Raw genomic sequence first — 19,207 nt, forward strand, 5'->3', positions numbered from 1 at the left:
GATGTTACTATATAAGTGCAAATTTATAAGTAAATCACATCTTTACCATCACAGAAAATTGAATAGAGAATACAAGATTCCTTTGTGCATATTGATTCTAAAAATTCTTGATTAAAGTGGAGCAAAACACACCTTTAAGTCTCTTACACGAAGGTATCCCATGCACTTCCATTGAAATCATACAAAATTCTTCAGAAGATACAAAGAAAGATAGTCTTGTTTAATAAATGTCTCATCATTGAAATAAAGTTACGAATCAAAAAGTGAGACATGGGGGCAGCTATGTGGTGAAGTGGATAGAGTCCCTGCCCTGGATCAGGAGGATCTGAGTTCATATTCAATCTTAGACACTTAACCCTTAGTAGTAGACTCTGAGCAAGTCCCTTAACCTCTACTGTCTTGCCAGAGTTTGAGAGATTTTCACAGAGAATGTTTGCCATTGTCTGAGTTCAACTCAAAGAGGAACACCTTAAAAAGGATAAGGTCATACATTGAGATAATTTTGTTGGTGACTTCTCATTTCCCCAGTCTATACCTCCTAGTCCTCCACTTTACCTCATCAATACAGAGGTGGTCCATACCTTTGATCTTGCGACTATTATTCACTGTTTTAGATAAAGACATAAATAGCAAAGGCAGTTAGGATGCTGGGTCTGAAGTCAGGAAGGCATCTTCCTGAATTCAAGTCTGGCCTCAGATACTTAATAGCTATGCACCCCTGGGCAAGTCACTTAACCTTGTTTGCTTCAATTTCCTCATCTGTACCAAGCTGGAGTAAGAAATATCAAATCTCTCCAGTATCTTAAGAAACCCCCAACTGGGATCATGAAGAGTTGAACATGACTACAATAGCAGCTACAACAGCAAATAAAGCTTATCTATTAAATCTGCTAATCCATAAAATTATTAGAGATACTTGGATGAAAGGATCAGAATGCAAATAAATCCTAATGGACAACAGCAATAGGTCTGATCTCTCCTGATTTTCCTACCTCCTATCTGGTCACTCTTTCTCAATCTCTTCTGCTGGCTCTTCATCCAGGTCATGCCTATTAAGCAAGAATGTTTCCAGTAGTCTTTTCTGGGTCCTCCTTTCTTCCTCTATGGTATTTCATCACAAAATTTCATCAACTCCCATGGGTTCAAATATCATTTCTATGCAAATGATTTTCAGACTTATATATCCAAGCCCAACTTCTCTCCTGAGCTATAATCTTCCATTACCAATTACCTTTGGACTGGATATCCCATAAGCATTTCAAAACCAACATGTTCAACATTATTCCCTCCTCCCATTCTAAACTTCTACTCTTCCTCACCTCTTGATTTCTGTCAAAAGTATCCCCATATGTCCAATCACCTAGGATCATAACCTTAGTATCATCCTTGACTCTTTATTCTCTCTCTCTCTCTCTCTCTCTCTCTCTCTCTCTCTCTCTCTCTCTCTCTCTCTCTCTCTCTCTCTCCCTCCCTCCCTCCCTCCCTCCCTCCCTATATCCAATTGGTTGCAAAGTCCTGTTGATTCCTGCTTGGCAACATCTCTCATCTAAGTTCCTTTCTTTCCTCTGACACTTTTACTGCTGCAATAGCTTGCTGTTCTCCCTGCTTCATGTCTCTCCAATCCAGTTCATCCTCTGCTATCAGACTGATCTTTCTAAATAAAGTACAAATCTGACCTTGTAACTGCAATTACTTAATAAATTCTATTGGCTCTTTATTACTTTCAAGATCAAATATAAATTGTTGAATTTGACATTTAATTTGGCATTGTCTTAACTCCCCCCCCCCTTTTCTTTCCAGTTTTTCTATTTTGCTTCCCTCTACATACTTCACAATTCAGGAAGACCAGTGGGTCTTCTCACTATTCCTTACACCTATTTCCTGGGTCCTTGCTTTTTCAATAGATGATTACCCCTCTTTACCTCTACCCACTGACTTATGTGACATCTAGCAAGATTCAGCTTGATCTTCTCCAAGAAGCCTTTCCAGGTCTCTTTTACTACTCCCTCAACTCTTTTACCATTGCTAGTTCCTCTTTCTGAGATTATCTTCCATCTACTCTGTATATCTTGAATGTATACATAGTTTATATGTTATCTTCTTTACTAGAATTCAAGTTTCTTTTTTTTCCCTTTCTTTGTTTTCCCACTCTTTTAGATCAGTGTCTGGCAAAGAGCATATTCTTAATAAATCTTTGTTACCTGATTGATTGACCCATAAGCAAATGTTGCCTCACTGATATTCTCATATCATCATCCCACAATATCAGTAGGAAGTAAGGAAAGTCCTTTCCATATTAAGTAGACCTCTTGTGGAAAACTTGTGGCAAACATGGATAGACAATTGTCACATGCTATAATAATGTGTCATCTGGGTCATCTTTAGGAGATCCTGAAGATAAGACTGATGAGATTACAGATCTATTTATTATTTGAAAGATGGACTGGCAGATCAGAAAATGTTATTTAGGGATCTTAACCTGCAGTTCCTGAAATTATTAAAAAAATCAATAACTATACTTCAATCTAACTGGTTTTATTTATGAAAGAGAAAAGAATAATTAGCATTTACATAAAATTTCAAGGAAGTACTTAAAAGGAGGATTATGATTGGACTCAAAGAGCAGAACTAGAAATACTGGATGAAAGTTTCAAGGACCAATTTGGTATAACATAAAAAAAAATTCCTAAGAATTAGAGCTGTCCCCCAAAAAATCAAATTGGCTCTCTTGGAAGTTAGCAAAGTCCCCCTCAAAGAAATTCTTCAAGCTAATTATATAAGACCATCTCTTAGGTATGTTGTAAATGGAATTTTAAATGGATAAAAATATTCATTCAATGTAGAAATTTTGTGATTCTGTGATATAAGTAAGAAACACTATCCTCTCCAAAAGATAAGAGAATAGTGCCAATTTATTGTTTTAAATGTATTTGAGTATGATGATGATGATGATGTTGATGATGTTTGTTCTTCATTCTCAAAGAAGACCATGACATCAGGATAAGTGCCAAGCACATGAATTAGATTTTAGTGAGGGGATGCTGGGCTAAGTCACTAGTCTCACTTTCCCCTCCAGGGTCAACTGGGTTCAGTGGCTAGATATGAATCAGGATGACTGGAGATGGCTATGGATACAAGGCAGTCAGGGTCAAATGACTACCCCAAGGTCACACAGTAAATATCAAGTGTCTGAGGTTGGATTTGAAATTCCAAACTCCGGACTCCAAGGCCAGCACAATATTCTTTGTGTCACCTAGCTTGAGTATATCAACAGATGAATAACATGACTGACAGAGTATTAAAAGAATTTTCAGATGTGACCTCTTACAATAGAGATTCTTAATCTGGGACCCATAGATGATTTCAAATTCTGTGAATTTAATAGCAGAAAATAAAAGACATTTTATTTTCATGAACCCTTAATGGAAATTTAGCATTTCCTTCTATTATCAATTTTTTAAAAAGCATTATTCTAAGAAGGGTTTCATGGGTTTTAACATTACCAATGAGTCTGTGACACACAAAAATGGTTAAAAACCCCTGATTTACTGAATAACTGAGAATGATCTTGAAAGAATCATAGGTCAAAAGCCTAAATTATCCTAATTTCTTAAAAAATTATAAAAGTAGTGAACCAGAAGCAGGATTCAGAATCAGGTCTCTTGACCACAGGTCTAGTATCCTTTTCATTATACTACTACTTTTTCACTATACTATTCTTTATTGACTTGAAAGATTAAGTAATCATTAACTTATGATTAATTTGAGTACTCTCTACATGGCCAACATGAGAGAGACATTAGAATGGAAGGAGAGGAAAGAACCTCAGACAGGAAGGCAGATATTTGGGGTTCTAAGTCTAATTTTGCTACTAATATTCTGGGTGATCTTGGATAAATTAAGTCCTCTGGGCTCAATGTACTTATCTATTTGCAAAAGGGTTTTATAGGTATCAAAGCTAGTGGTGTTACATGTAAAATAAGGGGATTGAATTAAGTGATATCCATAGTTCTTTCCAACTCTGACATTTGATTAATTAAAAGACAGAGTAATTGTTAACAAAGTCAGATAAATCATTTCTTGTAAATAGTGAAAAACACAAAAAAAGTTCAACTTCCCAACTTGAAAGTTAAAGGAAATATTAGAGAGAAGCAAAAGTGTCCAGAGTGACATTTACATTTCCTACGGATTTCTTATTCCATAAACCTCAAGAGTATCACCTTAAGAAATAAGGATTCAACCTCAGGATAGAAAGCCAGCATATTATCTGAAATCAAATGATTAATATTTGTTGAAGATTCAATAAAATAGCATATGCTATCTTTTTTCTTCACCTGAAATAAATTTTAAAAATACATCTGTTAGACACAGTTTCCTAATATCATTCAGTCTAAAAATACCAATAAGGAACACCTCTGAGCTTACCTAGCCTAATTATTAAATCTGAAATTAAACTTCATATGAGTCATCTTGATTTGGGAGTATTTTCTGACAATTTTTAAATTAAAATTATTAAATGGACAAATCAAAAACTAACAAAGCCCTGGCATGTATTGTTCCATCTCACCTTTCTGAAGCTCTGAAGTCTATTAGCCTTGGTTGTTTGGAATAGCCATAAATCAGGAAATAGCTGAGGTTGACTTCGAGCATGACCATTCCTTTATTATCCTCTTCCTTATCTCTTATAATTTATCAGTATCACCACCCCCTTTTCCACTTCTTTCCTTCTGTTTTGAAGGAAAAGTATGTGATTGTTTCCAAGGCTTATCTTTGTACCTGGGTGCCTGACCTGGTTCTTCCTATCTTCTCTAAGAACTTGCTCTGCTATCCCATATCTTTTATACATATTCAGTCTCTTCTTTTTCATAGGCTCTTTTCCTTGTTATAAACAGGTGCTGAGATTTCTTTAATACTTAAAAATATCTCTTCCACTCATTCTTCAATTTCTCTAAGCTTCTACCTTTTCTCTCCCTCATAATGAAATTTCTTATTTTATCTAAATATTTGTTTTCTAATTACATATAATAGAAGTTTCTATCTACCATTTTTGTAAAGTTTTGAATTTTACAATTTCCACCCTCCACCATCCTTTCCCACTCCCCTTCCCCCATAGAAGGCAATCTGACCATTTTTACATTATTTCCATGCTATTCATTGATCAAAATTGAATGAGTTGAGAAAAAAATATCCTTGAGGGAGAAATAAAATATTAGAGATAGCAAAATTATATGATACATAAAAAATTGAAGGTAATAACCTTTGGTGTTTGTTTAAATTTCACAGTTCTTTCTCCGGATACAGATAGTATTCTCTATCACAGATTCCCCTAAAATCGTCCCTGATTATTGCACTGATGGAATGAGTAAGTCCATTAAGGTTGATCATCACCCTATGTTGTTAGGGTGTATAATGTTCTTCATCTCACTCAACATCAATTTGTTTAAGTCTTTCCAGGCTTCTCTGAAATCCCATCCCTCCTGATTTCTAAAATAATGTTCCGTAACATACATATACCACAATTTGTTCAGCCATTCCCCAATTGATGGACATCCCCTTGATTTCCAGTACTTTGCTACCACAAACAGAGCTACTGTGAATATTTTTGTACAAGTGGTATTTTTTATCCTTTTTCATGATCTCTTTAGGATACAGACCCAATAGTGGTATTGCTGGATCAAAGGGTATGCCCACATAATGAATTTTTTTGAAAAACCAGATGCTTCCATTTTCTCACCATCCTCTCAACTGAGAAAAGTAATACAGGAGAGGTCAAACAGAGATTTTAATGGGAAAGGGATCTTTTTTTAGTTGGGGGAACCAAAAATAAATTCCAATATTTCCCTATTGATTAGTTTCAAATATTATTTAATATTTCATAGTTTAATTTTATTTTTAAATGTCTATTTTTGTTATTTTTATAATGTACAACACAGAACAGTTGTATTATAAAAGTATCAGACACTAGAAGTAGGGTGAAGTCAATAATCCAGAGAAGTGAGAGTTTCCCAAAATGTATCAGGGAATTTTTGGAAGTACTGGTGAGAGAACCTATGACACTGTTAAGAGTAGAGGAAAGAAAGAACAGAAAAAGTGAAGTAACAAAAGCCATCATGGGCCACAGTAACATAGGGGAACAGTCAAGAAAAGAGCAATGCAGGCCAAAATGGAAAGGTGGAGGAGTGAATCCTGGCCTCCCACCCAGTAGGAAGGACTTCAAGTTTTGGCTACTATTTACATCCATGGGGAAAAGAGAGAATAAGGAAAGGATTTATTTAAGTAACAAAAGCAAAAAAAAAAAATAGGATTAGAGGGGGAAACTACCAATGCTTTGGAATCTCCTGAGCTTGGTCTTGGCATACTGTTTATTGTTTAGAAGGAGGGTATACTTATTCCCACCCTCCAACCCCACTTTCATTTATATACTCAATAGATCTGAGCCCAAATGGTTCATATAGCTACTTATTTGCCATGGTTCATCTCCCTCTATAGAATTTTTCCTCTGTTTTTAATCAACTTAGCAAAATTTCATTTCTGGTGACCACAAACTCTCCAGGGACAAACTTTCTAGGTGGTTTTTATTCAATGTTTAATATTTATGGATATCTTCCATAAGGAGGTCTCCATATGGATGAAGAGTAAGGATTTCCAGATTCATTGGGCAGAGTGAAATTATTGGACTTATAATACATTGATAGTCATTTTATGTATTTTATATGCTCCTTGGACTCTTTAATTTCTTTTGATTCTGCAGCCTAACCAACCCCTAATTATTTTTAACATGTATTCAACTAAAGTAGATTGGGTCTTTATGTAGTACATTTCATAATACCATGAAATTTTAGGACAAAATGGAAATGGGAAAGCATCTGGTAGTTATAATATCATTTATAGAGTAGTAGAAATCCTCATACATCTTTCCCAAGGTCACATAACTAATTCCTGGCAGAGATGAGATTTGAGTCCTAGTGTCTTATTTCCTCATCATATAGTTTTCCCACATATTTCAGCCTATTGATAGCTTTTGTTAATATATCAACTTACAGTTTATCAATGCTTTAATGCACATTTGATCCTTAGACCAACCCTGTGAGATATGCAGGTATTTTTAGCCTGATTTATAGGGGAGAAAACAGGCTCTCAGAAATTAGGACTGGTACAAGGTTACACAACACAGCTAGGAAGAAGCAGCACTAGAATATGAGGACCCAATGTCTTCTAGCTCTGAGATCAGAGCACTTTATAGTTCTTTTTCTGAAAAGTTATTTTGGACAGTTAACCTCAGTGATTTTGTATATCATCATGATTATATAAAGACCCTATCTGAATTCCAGATTATAAAGAAATTTTACAAAAATAAATTCCACTTCTCCTTTTCCCCGATATCATCAAATGTCATTTGACATCTGTCTGAAATCCCCTTTTTTATTAAAAGGGGAACTGGCCCTTGTGCAAGTGAGTTGATGAGAGAAAACCTGCTCTTTGTTAGGCTATTTTTATTATACAACCATTTTTCATCTATCAATTCACTTTTAAGTTAATCAATCAGTAATGCCTAGACAACATATCTTATACAACTGCTTTTTTTAAAAAAATCAAGATAAATATGGGTGAGGAGGGGAAGAGAATAAGCATTTATATTGCTCTTATTATTTGACAAACACTGTGCTGAGGGCTTTTTTTCCTTCTCCTATTTTTTAGATTTTTTTTTAGATTTTCTTTTTACAAGGCAGTGGGGTTAAGTGGCTTGCCCAAGGCCACACAGCTAGGTAATTATTAAGTGTCTGAGGCCAGATTTGAACTCAGGTACTCCTGACTCCAGGGCAGGTGCTCTATCCACTGTGCCATTTCCTATTTTTTTAAACCAGATATCTCATTTGATCCTCAAAACATCCCTACAAAGTAATTACTTTTATGATCTTCCTTTTACAGATGAGGAAACTGTAGCAAAATAGAATTTAAGTGACTTACCCAAGGTTGAGGTCAGATTTGAACTTGTCTTCCTGGCTGCAATCATAGTGATGCCCTATCCATTGTACCACCAGCTTCCTCTAAGACCAGACCACAGAACTTTTTTTTAATTTGTGCTTCCTTTGAGATCTCTAAAGAGTTTATTTGTGCTCCTTTTGAGATCTCTAAAGATTCTGAATATGGTAGCAGTTGACAAAGGTAAGAATCAGGTTAGCTAAATTCAAGATTCTTCTCAAATGCTTCTAAAAAAGTTTTTTCTTAACTGAACACAAAAACTTAATTTTTATGAAATCATGCATAAAAAGGTTAGAATAGATAAAGGATCTCAGCTTTTGAGCCATAAAGGGAACTTCAAAGATATCAAGGTCTATTCTTATTTTATGGATGAAGAAAGTGAGACCAAAAAAGAGGCTAAATGATTTACCCAATGCCATATAGGTAATATGTTAAGGATAAGATTTCTTCTTTGCATTTACTTCTTTTTTGAATTTCAAACATTTTATTTTTCCCAAATCTATCTAAAATTAATCTTCATTTATTACAAATTTGAATTCCAAATTTTTTCCATCCTCTCTCCTAGAGAAGACAAGCAACTAGATAATATGCAATAATGCTAAACATATGTGAAAGAAAACAAGGATAGAAAAATCCCTAGAAAAATAAAATTTTTAAAAATATTTTTTTATCTGAATTCAAATTACAGCAGTCTTTTGCTAGAATTTTTAATAAGTCCTTCAGAATTGTCCTTATCTTTTTATGCTGAGAATAACTAAGAAATTCATAGTTGACCATTGTACAATATTGTTGTTAATATGTACATTGTTTTGGTTCTGCTTATTTTATTTGACTTCAGTTAGTGTAAGTCTTTTCAGATTTTTCTGAAACCATTCTTCTCATCACTTCTTATAGTGAAATAGTATTCTATCACAATCATATACCACAACCTGTTTAGGCATTCCTCAATGGATATGATAGAGATTTAAACCCACATCCTCTGAGTATAATTCCAGCACTAAAGATTTTGAGGTCAGGAAGAAAGAAATGAGAATGGTTCACTTATCCATTCTTCATTTCCGACTCTTTTTCAACCAACTCCCACAATTTTACCTTTGATATGGCGGTAAGGAAATGGAAAAGAGGGTAAAAAAAAGAATAGGAGAAAAAGGGGGAAAAAGTGGCAGGAAACACAGAACTCAAATATGTATAGGTTTGTACAACATCAGAAGGAAGTTTAGAGATCATTTAGTCCAATCCTACCAGGATATGGAATTGCTCAATTTATTTAATTCCTTCCCTCCCTCTATTCTTCCCTGCCCCACCAAATTTAACAGGACCAGGATTAAGGAGTGAGTATGGAAATAGAGTGGAGTGAGTACGGAAATGGAGTCTAGGAGTGTAGGATACTTTTACTAGAAATTCCTCAATAAAGGGGATGCATTATAGGATGTGAGTTTGAAGAGCTACCAGTGTAAAAATAAAATGTTCTTCAAGTTATGGAGATGTGCGTATGTTTGCTGATAATTGTGAAGGAACCAACAGAGAAATAAAGATTGAAGATGGAAGATGAGAGAGGAAAAAAATTTTCAGTGGTACAAGGTCCTGTCATTCAGTCTCTTATTGCTCCAGGGATTTCTATAAGGATTTTGAGGCATACTAAGTTCTTGTTAGTTATTTCAATTGTGTACAACTCTTCCTGACTCCATTTAAGATTTTCTTGGCAAAGATGCTGATGGTTTGCCATTTTCTTCTCCAATTTATTTTATAGATGAAGAAACTGAGGCAAACAGGGTGGCCCAAACTGGGTCACACAGTTCTGTCTGAGACCAGATTTGAAGTTAAGATAATGATGAGCCTTCTTTATGCCAGACTCAGCACTCTATCCACTATGCCACTTAGGTGCTCAAGATACTAAGAGGATTTTGATAAGGGTTTTACATACAGCAGAAGACTCTTTTCCTCAGATGTCAATAAAACTGAAATAAAAAATAAAATTGATTAACCTAATAGTTATTGAATCTATGAAGTACATAGATGCTATGGGGCATTGTTAAAGAAACAAAGATCATCCTTGAAATTAAATAGTTTCTCATAGTAGATCTTGGCCATTTTCCGCATTAGGCAATAGTAATAGTTTGAGTGCTCAGTTGGCAAATAGCACCTTTCAAGAATATTATGCTGTTATGAGACCCCATTATTACTGCATGACTGTTATCAAGAAGACAAGCACAAGATAAGTTTGTGACTTTGCATTTTGAATAGGATTTTGACCTTGAGAAAATATCCTCTTGGCTGAATATAGCTTCAATGTGCTTGCTGAATATGGTTTGGAAATGTTTATTTTATGCCCAAGATGGACTTTGGAAAGTGAAAATGCACATATAACACACATTTGCCCAAAGAGAAAGTAGATTTTTTTTTAATAATTTAAGTTTTACTTAATGGTGCCATTTTAAGGTTTTAGGTTATTTTAAAAAGAGGACAGGACTAATTAAAAAAAATAAACCTGTGAATAAATATATTCAACAATAATATTTTGAATTAACATTAAGTAAATAAAAGTTTTTTAAACATATGTATGTATGTGTTCCTAGACAACTATAATTACCCTAAGAAAGCTTCCTATTACATGACCAAATAGATGATTGTCATGATAAAAATAAAATTAATATATTATTATGATTTTATTGGGATTTGAGATTTGTAACAACAATAAAAATACTGAGAATGTTAAAATATATCTTACTTTCAAGATCGGCATTGGAGGTATACTTTGCCTTTCCAAGTAGAAGAACATCCACAGCTCAAAATAATATTTAAACAGGAGGAGTAATTAAGAATTCTGCCTTAAGTCACTCATTTGTCTAGTTATCAATGCTGTGGTTGTTTAGAGACAAAATTGACATTTTCTGTGCAATTAGCCTTCGATTTTTCCCTAACTTCTCCAAACCCATCCCTCCCCCCAACTAATGCCTCCCATTTAAAGAAGTGCATTTTCATCTAGGGATGGTGGATTATGGTAATAATCATGACATCAACTTTCCCAAAACCATATTTTTTTATCAGTTTTTTTAAATAAATGATCAGATTAACTGACTTACTGTTTCATAAAGCTGTCTTAATAAGTGTACAACTTATTCTAAGTCTAGTGTACAGAATTAGGTAGTGATTTCAGAAAATTTATTCCTTTTACTTAGGTTTGTAGTCAAGAAATATAAGTCACTAGACTTCTGTAGAGATATTAAATATGGACTCTTGAAATTTGACATTTTTTCTTTATTATTTTAATATTATTTTCCATACATGCAAAGGTAATTTTCAACATTTATCCATTTGCAAGTCTATGAGTTCCACATTTTTCTACCTCTCCCTTCCTTTCCCCCTCTCCCCATGGTGGCAAATAATATGGTAAAAGTTGTACATGTCCAAATGTGTTTAAATATATTTTCATATTAATAGTGTTATGAAAGAGGAATTAGAACTGAGGGGGAAAAGCCATAAGAAATAAAGAAAAACATAAAAGAAGTTTATAGTATGGTATAGTATGCTTTGCTTTGCATTCAGACTCCATAGTTTTTCTTCTGGATGTGAGTGGCATTATCCATATCAGGTCTCAGAATTTTCCTTGATCACTGAACTGCTGAGAGGAGCTGCAGCCAATTTTAGTTGATCACATTATTGCTATTGGTGTGTATAATGTTCTTTTAATTCTTACTTCACTCAGCTTCAGTTCATTCTATGTTTCTCTAAAGTTCAGCCACTCAATATTTCTTTTTCTTTTTTTTTTTTTTTTTTTTAGGTTTTTGCAAGGCAAACGGGATTAAGTGGCTTGCCCAAGGCCACACAGCTAGGTAATTATTAAGTGTCTGAGACTGGATTTGAACCCAGGTACTCCTGACTCCAGGGCCGGTACTTTATCCACCACGCCACCTAGCCGCCCCCTCAAGATTTCTTAAGAACAATAGTAATCCATAACATTCATATAACCATAATTTGTTCTAACATTCCTCAATCGACGGATACCCCCTTAATTTCCAATTTTTTGCCACTACTAAAGGGTGTTAAAAATATTTTTGAATATTTGAGATTTTTCCCATTTTTTATGATATCTTTGGGATATAGACCCAGTAGTGATATTCCTGTATCAAAGGATATGCAGATTCATTGTCCTTTGGACATAGTTCCAAATTGCTCTTCAAAATGGTTGACTCAGTTTACAACACAACCATTAACCATTAGTGTCCCAGTTTTCCCACATTCTCTCCAACATTGATCATTTTTCCCTTTTTGTTATCTTAACCTATCTAATAGGTATGAGGTGGTATGTTAAAGTTCTTTTAATTTGCATTTCTCTAATCAATAATGTTTTGAAGGATTTTTTATATGACTATAAAGTAGCTTTAATTTCTTCATCTGAAAACTGCCTATTCATATCCTTAGACTATCAGTTGGGACTTGTAATCTTATAAATTTGATACAGTTCTCTATATGTTTTAGAAATGAGTCCTTTATAGCAAACTGTGGTATACGTATGTCATGGAACATTATTGTTCAATTAGAAACCAGGAGGGACAGGAATTCAGGGAAGCCTGGAGGGATTTGCATGAACTGATGCTGAGTGAGATGAATAGAAGCAGAAAAACACTGTATACCCTAACAGCAACACGGGGGCAATGATGGACTTGCTTCATTCCATCAGTGCAACAATCTGGGACAATTTGGGGCTGTCTGCATCCAGATAAAGAACCATGGACTTTGAACAAAGTCCAAGGACTAGTTCCTTTAATTTAGAAAAAAAAAACTGATATCTTATTGTCTGATCTTGTTATCTCTTATACTTTGTTTCTTCCTTAAGGGTATGATTGCTCTCTCATTACACTCAATTTGGATCAGTATATAACATGGAAGCAATATAAAGACTGACAGATTGCTCTCTGTGGGGGGTGGAGGGAGGGAAGTAAGATTAGGGGAAAATTATAAAACTCAAAATAAATAAAATCTTTAGTAAAAAAAAGAAAAAAGTATATTTAAAGGACAAGAAGTGGTCAATAAAATAATTTTAAAAATTAAAAAAAGAAATTGAGAAAATTGTCTCTTAGCTTTCTGCATTCCTTCTAATTTTGGTTTCATTAGTTTTATTTGTGCAAATCTTTTTAATATAATAAAATAATAAATTATAATATAAATAATATGTAATAATATAAATAATAATAATAATAATAAAATAATGTTCTCATCCTTAATGTCTAAATTCTATAACATTTCAATTTTGGCATCAGATATGAGATATGGGTCTAGTTTTTGTCATACTATTTTCCAGTTTTCCCAACAGTTTTTGTCAAGTAATAAGATCTTATCTCAGAACCTAGTGTCTTTGGTGTTATCAAACAGTAGATTACTAAAGTCATTTATTACCATTTTTTGTACCTAATCTAATCCACAAATTAATTTCTCTATTTCTTAGCCAGTAACAGTCAGTTTTGATGACTGCCACTTTGTAAAAGAGTTTTAAATCTGGTAGAGCTAGGCCACTTTCCTTCGTATTTTTTTCATTAATTCCCTTGATATCTTGACTTTTTTTAATTTTTAAAATTATTTTATTGACCACTTCTTGTCCTTTAAATATACTTTTTTCTTTTTTTTACTAAAGATTTTATTTATTTTGAGTTTTATAATTTTCCCCTAATCTTACTTCCCTCCCTCCACCCCCCACAGAGAGCAATCTGTCAGTCTTTATATTGCTTCCATGTTATATACTGATCCAAATTGAGTGTAATGAGAGAGCAATCATACCCTTAAGGAAGAAACATAAAGTATAAGAGATAACAAGATCAGACAATAAGATATCAGTGATATCTTGACTTTTTTGCTGCTCCAGATGAATTTCGTTATTAATTTTTTTCCCTAACTCTGATGACCCATTGTTATAGGTAGAATTGTCATTTAAATTATATTATCTCAGAGTGCCACAGTGGATAGAGCACCAGCCCTGGAGTCAGGAGTACCTGAATTCAAATCCGGCCTTAGACATTTAATAATTACCTAGCTGTGTGGCCTTGGGCAAGCCATTTAACCCCGTTGCCATGCAAAAACCTAAAAAAAAAATTATATTAGCTCAGTCTAAACAAGAGCAATTGACATCTTCCCAATTGTTTGGATCTGTTTTTATTTGCATAAAAAGTATTTTGTAATTGTGTTAATTAGTTTTTAGGTTTGTCTTGGGAGATTCCCAAATATTTTATATTTTCTACAGTTATTTTAAATTGAATTTCTCTTTCTTTATCTTGCTCTTAGGCTTTATTGGTTATATATAGACATGCTAATGATTTATGTGAGTTTATTTTATATTCTGCAACCTTGCTAAAGTTGGTAATTATTTCAAGTAATTTTTTAGTTGATTTTCTAGACTCCTCCTCCATCATATCATCTACAAAGAGTGAAAGTTTTGTTTCTTCATTGCCTGTCTAATTCCTTCAATTTCTTTTTCTTTTCTTATTGCTAAAGTTAACTTTTCTAATATATTATTGAATAATAGTGGTGATAATGGACATCCTTGCTTTACCCCTGATCTTACTGAAAATGCTGTTGTTTATCCCCATTATATATCTGATAGTTTCAGATAGATAACTGCTAATCATTTTAAGGAAAGCTTCATTTATTCTTATAATTCTCTGGTATTTTTGATATGAATGGATGCTATATTTTTGTCAGCATCTTTTTTTAACATCTATTGAGAAGATCATATGATTTCTATTAATTTTGCTATTGATATAGTCAGTTTTATTGATTGCTTCCTTAATATTGAACCATCTCTGCCTACTTATTTTAAATTCTACCTGCTCATAGTATATTATCCTAGTATTAATTTGTAATTTCTTTGCTAACATTTTATTTAAGATTTTTGCATCAATATTCATAAGGAAGATTGGTTTATATTTTTCTTTGCCTGTTCTGACTTTTCTTGGTTTAGGTATCAGTACCATATTGGTGTATTAAAAGGAATTTGTCAGAACTATTTCTTCACTTATTTTTTCAAACAGTTTATTTAGAATTGGAATGAATTGTTCCTTAAATGTTTGGTAGAATTCACTTTTAAATTCATCTGGCCATAGAGATTTTTTCTTAGGGAGTTTATTGGTGGCTTCTTCAGTTTCTTTTTCTGAAATGGGGGTAAGTATTTTATTTCCTCTTCTGTTAAACTATATAGCTTCTATGTTTTTGCAAATATTTATCCATTTCACTTATATTGTCAGATTTGTTGACATATAGTTTGACAAAATAGTTCCAAATTATTTAATTTCCTCCAAATTGGTGGTGAGTTCACCCTTTTGATTTTTGCTATTAGTAATTTAGCTTTCTGCTATCTTTTTTTGGTTGGTTTTACAAAACCAACTCTTAGTTTTTATTTATTAGTTCAGTAGTTTTATTACTGTCATTTTTATTAATTTCTCCTTTGATTTTCAGAATTTCTAATTTGGTATTAATTGGGGATTTTTAATTCGTTGTTTTTTTATCTGTTTCAGTTGCATGTTCAATTCATTGATCCCCTCTTTTTCTATTTTATTCATATAAGCATTTAGAGATTTAAAATTGTCCTGCAATAGCTGCTTTGACTGTATCCTACAGGTTTTGATATGATATCTAATTGTTGTTATTGTCTTGGATGAAATTGTTGATTATTTCTAAGATTTGTTGTGTGATCTCATTGTTTAAAATTATTTAGTTTCAAAATAATTTGAGTTTATCTTTCTATGGCATTTTATTAGATATAATTTTTACTCATTATGATCTAAAAAGGATGCAATTAATATTTCTACCTTTCTGCATTTGATTATAAGGTTTTTATGTCCTAGTACATAGTCAGTTTTTGTGTGGGTGTCATGCACTTCAAAGAAAAATCTCTATTCCTTTTTAACCCCATTCAGTTTTCTCCAGAGGTTTATCATATTTAAGTCTTCTAAAATTCTATTTACCTTCTTACCTTACTCCTCTAATTCTGAGAGAATGAGGTTAAGATCCCCACTATTACAGTTTTGTTATCTAAGTCTCCCTGTATCTCAATTAATTTCTCCTCTAAGAATTTGGTGCCTATGCTACTTGGTGCACATGTGTTTAATATAGCTATTGCTTCATTGTCTATGGTAACTTTTCTTTCTTTCAAAGGTCTTGTTTTGATATATCCATTTAAAAATATCAAAGCTTTGTCTATATGAACAATATATAGCCTATGGTGCCTTTTAAGAAGATTCAGTTTCCTTCCTTATCCCTTTTAATGGAACTTGTCTTTGCTTTTGCTTTATCTCAGATAAGGGTTGCTACCCTGCCTTTATTTTTTTTTTACTTCACTAAAGCATAATATATTCTGCTCCAGTCTTTTACCTTTGCCCTGTGTGTATCTTTCTGCTTCAAATGTGTTTCTAGTAAACAACATGTTGTGGGATTCTGGGAGAGTTCATCCCATTCACATTTAAAATTATGATTACTAACTTTGTATATCTCTCCATTCTATCATCCTCCATTTATACTTTTTTCTTTCCTTTTTTCCTTATCCCGCTTCCACAATGTTTTGTTTCTGATTGCTGCCTTTTAATCAGCTCTTCTTTAAACCCCTTTTCCTTTCCTTTTCTCTTCCCCCTTTTCCTTTTCTTTTTATCTTTAACTTTTATTTTTGACCTTTTTATCAGTCCCATCTTCCCCTTTCTTTCCCCCACCTGATTTTCCTGTAGGATAGGATAAATTCTTTTTTTTTTTTTTTTTTAAGGTTTTTGAAAGGCAAATGGGGTTAAGTGGCTTGCCCAAGGACACACAGCTATGTGTAATTATTAAGTGTTTGAGGTCGGATTTGAACTCAGGTACTCCTGACTCCAGGGCCAGTGCTCTATCTACTACACCACCTAGCCACCCTGGTAGGATACATTCTCAATTTGAGAATGTATATTTTTCCCTTTTAGGGATAAATTTGTTGAAAGTAACATTTACTCAGTGTTCATACCTTCCCTTCTTTCCCTCTACTATAATAGGTCTTTGTACCTCTTCATGCAGTGTTACTTATTTTATAATGCCTTACCTTCTCTTAGAATAATTCTTCTTTCCTTGTCTTAATTGTTTTAATCCTATATTGTACCCACAATCTCTATCAATATATACTCATTTTACCTGTCTTGAGAGAAGTACAATTCTTTATGGTTGATTGATTTATGTGCATCATTACTTTATATTCATTTCCACAGCCTCTGTCCAAATATACCCCCCTCAACTGTCTCATTACAAATACAATTTTCAAGAGTCATAAAAATCATCAAATTATAATCAAATTATAGATTATATGTACCTCTTTCTTTGTATCTCTCTAGAAATACAGTCCTTATGAGATAAAGTATCATGTAAAGCAAAATCACTTCATGACGTTTATACCCATGACCTCTAAGCATTATCACTTTCATGATTACACTATACCCATACCCTTTCTCTAAATATACTTCTTCTAATTGTCCTAAGAGAAATACAGTTCTCAAGTGTTACAAGTATTATCTTCCCATGTAGGGATTTTTAATGTTATTAACTAACATTTTTCCCCTTTCTGTTTACCTTTTTATGCATCTCTTGAATCTTGAAATCATATTTGCTATTTGGTTCTGGTCATTTTATCAGATAATTTTGTATGTTCTCTTTTGTTGAAAATCCATCTTTTTTTCCCTGAAAGAATATGTCGAATTTTTCAGTGTAATTGACTCTTGTTTATAATCCAAGATCCTTTTGCCTGCTGGAATATTGTATTCCAGGCCCTCTGATCCTTTAATACTGATGCTGATAAGACCTACATAATCCTGACTGTGGTTCTTTGGTATTTAAAATTGCTTCTTTTTGGTTACTTGTATATTGTGTCCTTTAGCTGAGAATACTAAAATTTGACTCCAATATTCCTAGGATTTTTAATCTGGGATCTCTTTCTAGAGGCTATTGGTGAATTTTTTCACCAAGGACTATTTTTGTATTCTTATTCTAGGATATTAGGGCAGTTTTCCATGATAATTTCCTGAAAGATATCTTCCAGACTCTTTTTTGTATCAAGGCTTTCAGGTAGACCAATGATTCATAAATTATCTCTTCTGGATATCTATTTTCCAGAGTAGTCATTTTTCCTAAGAGATACTTTACATTTTTTCTATTTTTTTTCAGTCTTTTGATTTTGTTTTATGGAATCTTAATGTCTCATAGAACCATTAGTTTCCATTTGTCCAATTCTAATTTTTAGGATTTTATTTTCTTCAGTTATCCTTTGTGTTTCCTCTTCCAGTTGGTTAATTTTACTTCTTGATGAGTTACATTGCTTTTCCAGTTGCCATTTTTACTTTTAAAGGAGTTGGTTTAAAAGAGTTTATTTCTTCAGTTGATTTTCTATAATTTTCTTGAATGGCTCTCATTTCTTTTCTCCATTTTTTTCTTCTTCCTCTCTTCTTTGCTTTTTCAAATACTTTTAAGATGTCTTTTTGAATTTGAAGTCATTTCATAAACTCCCTTGAAACTTCACATATAGTATTTTGTTACTGCTTTTTTCTTCTGAGTAGGTATTTTTATTGTCCCTAATAGAATAGTAACTTTCTATATGGTTAGCATTTGTTTTGTTTTTTGCTCATTTTGATAGTTGAGCTTTTGGGGTACAGGGAGTATAGTACCAAAATTTTTGGTCCGGGGCAGGGATCTAGTGTATGATTTATCACTTGGCTATGGCATTGCCTAAGTAGATGTTTGTTCCCTCCTTTAGGGTAGTTCTGACTTTCTGTTTGCCAAGGCATTGTCTATTCAGTGGTTTGTTCCCTGCCTTAGTGTAGCCAACCAATCCTGTATATTTCATCAGCATTCCCAGGTGCAAACTTAGGCTTCTGAGTTGGGGTTGGGATCCACAAGGCTGAACTATTGCAACATTGACTTGTTGAGCCTTTATCTGAGCTGTGTTGTGGCTGAGTCTCCCATTGACTTTCTAGTTCTCCTGTCTAAGCTGGACAATACTTACCTTTTACCCAGGTGAGACAGACCTTTAGTGAAGGTCCTTCAGGATATCTTGAGTTGAGAACTTGTTTCACTCTTTTTTTTTTTTTGGTGGGATCTGTAGGGTTAGGGTCTATGTAGATGCTTCATTTAATGTTGTTTTGAGAAAAGTTCCAGAAGTTTCCTCTGCCATCTTGACTCCCAAAACTTGGCATTCTTCAAAGGTGAATGCTATAACAAATAGAGAAGATGA

The 19,207-nt window shown here is 33.4% G+C and overlaps 1 protein-coding gene and 1 long non-coding RNA gene across 6 annotated transcripts in view; one reads left to right on the forward strand and one right to left on the reverse strand.

Moving 5' to 3' along the window:
* PKIB (cAMP-dependent protein kinase inhibitor beta) overlaps positions 1–19,207 on the forward strand; it is a 139,743-nt gene that overhangs the window by 108,238 nt on the left and 12,298 nt on the right. The gene's annotated exons all lie outside the window — the stretch shown is intronic.
* Positions 1–19,207, reverse strand: part of LOC141487897 (uncharacterized) — a 107,965-nt gene that overhangs the window by 20,042 nt on the left and 68,716 nt on the right. For 2 of the 3 annotated variants that reach the window (XR_012468537.1, XR_012468536.1), the window contains one exon: positions 13,716–19,185. This is a non-coding gene — a long non-coding RNA (uncharacterized LOC141487897). Of the gene's footprint in view, positions 1–13,715; positions 19,186–19,207 lie in introns of those variants that run through there. The other variant, XR_012468538.1, reaches the window with a different exon arrangement.

Source organism: Macrotis lagotis, chromosome 5 (genome assembly GCF_037893015.1).
Source record: "Macrotis lagotis isolate mMagLag1 chromosome 5, bilby.v1.9.chrom.fasta, whole genome shotgun sequence".
Taxonomy (NCBI): Eukaryota; Metazoa; Chordata; class Mammalia; order Peramelemorphia; family Peramelidae; genus Macrotis; species Macrotis lagotis.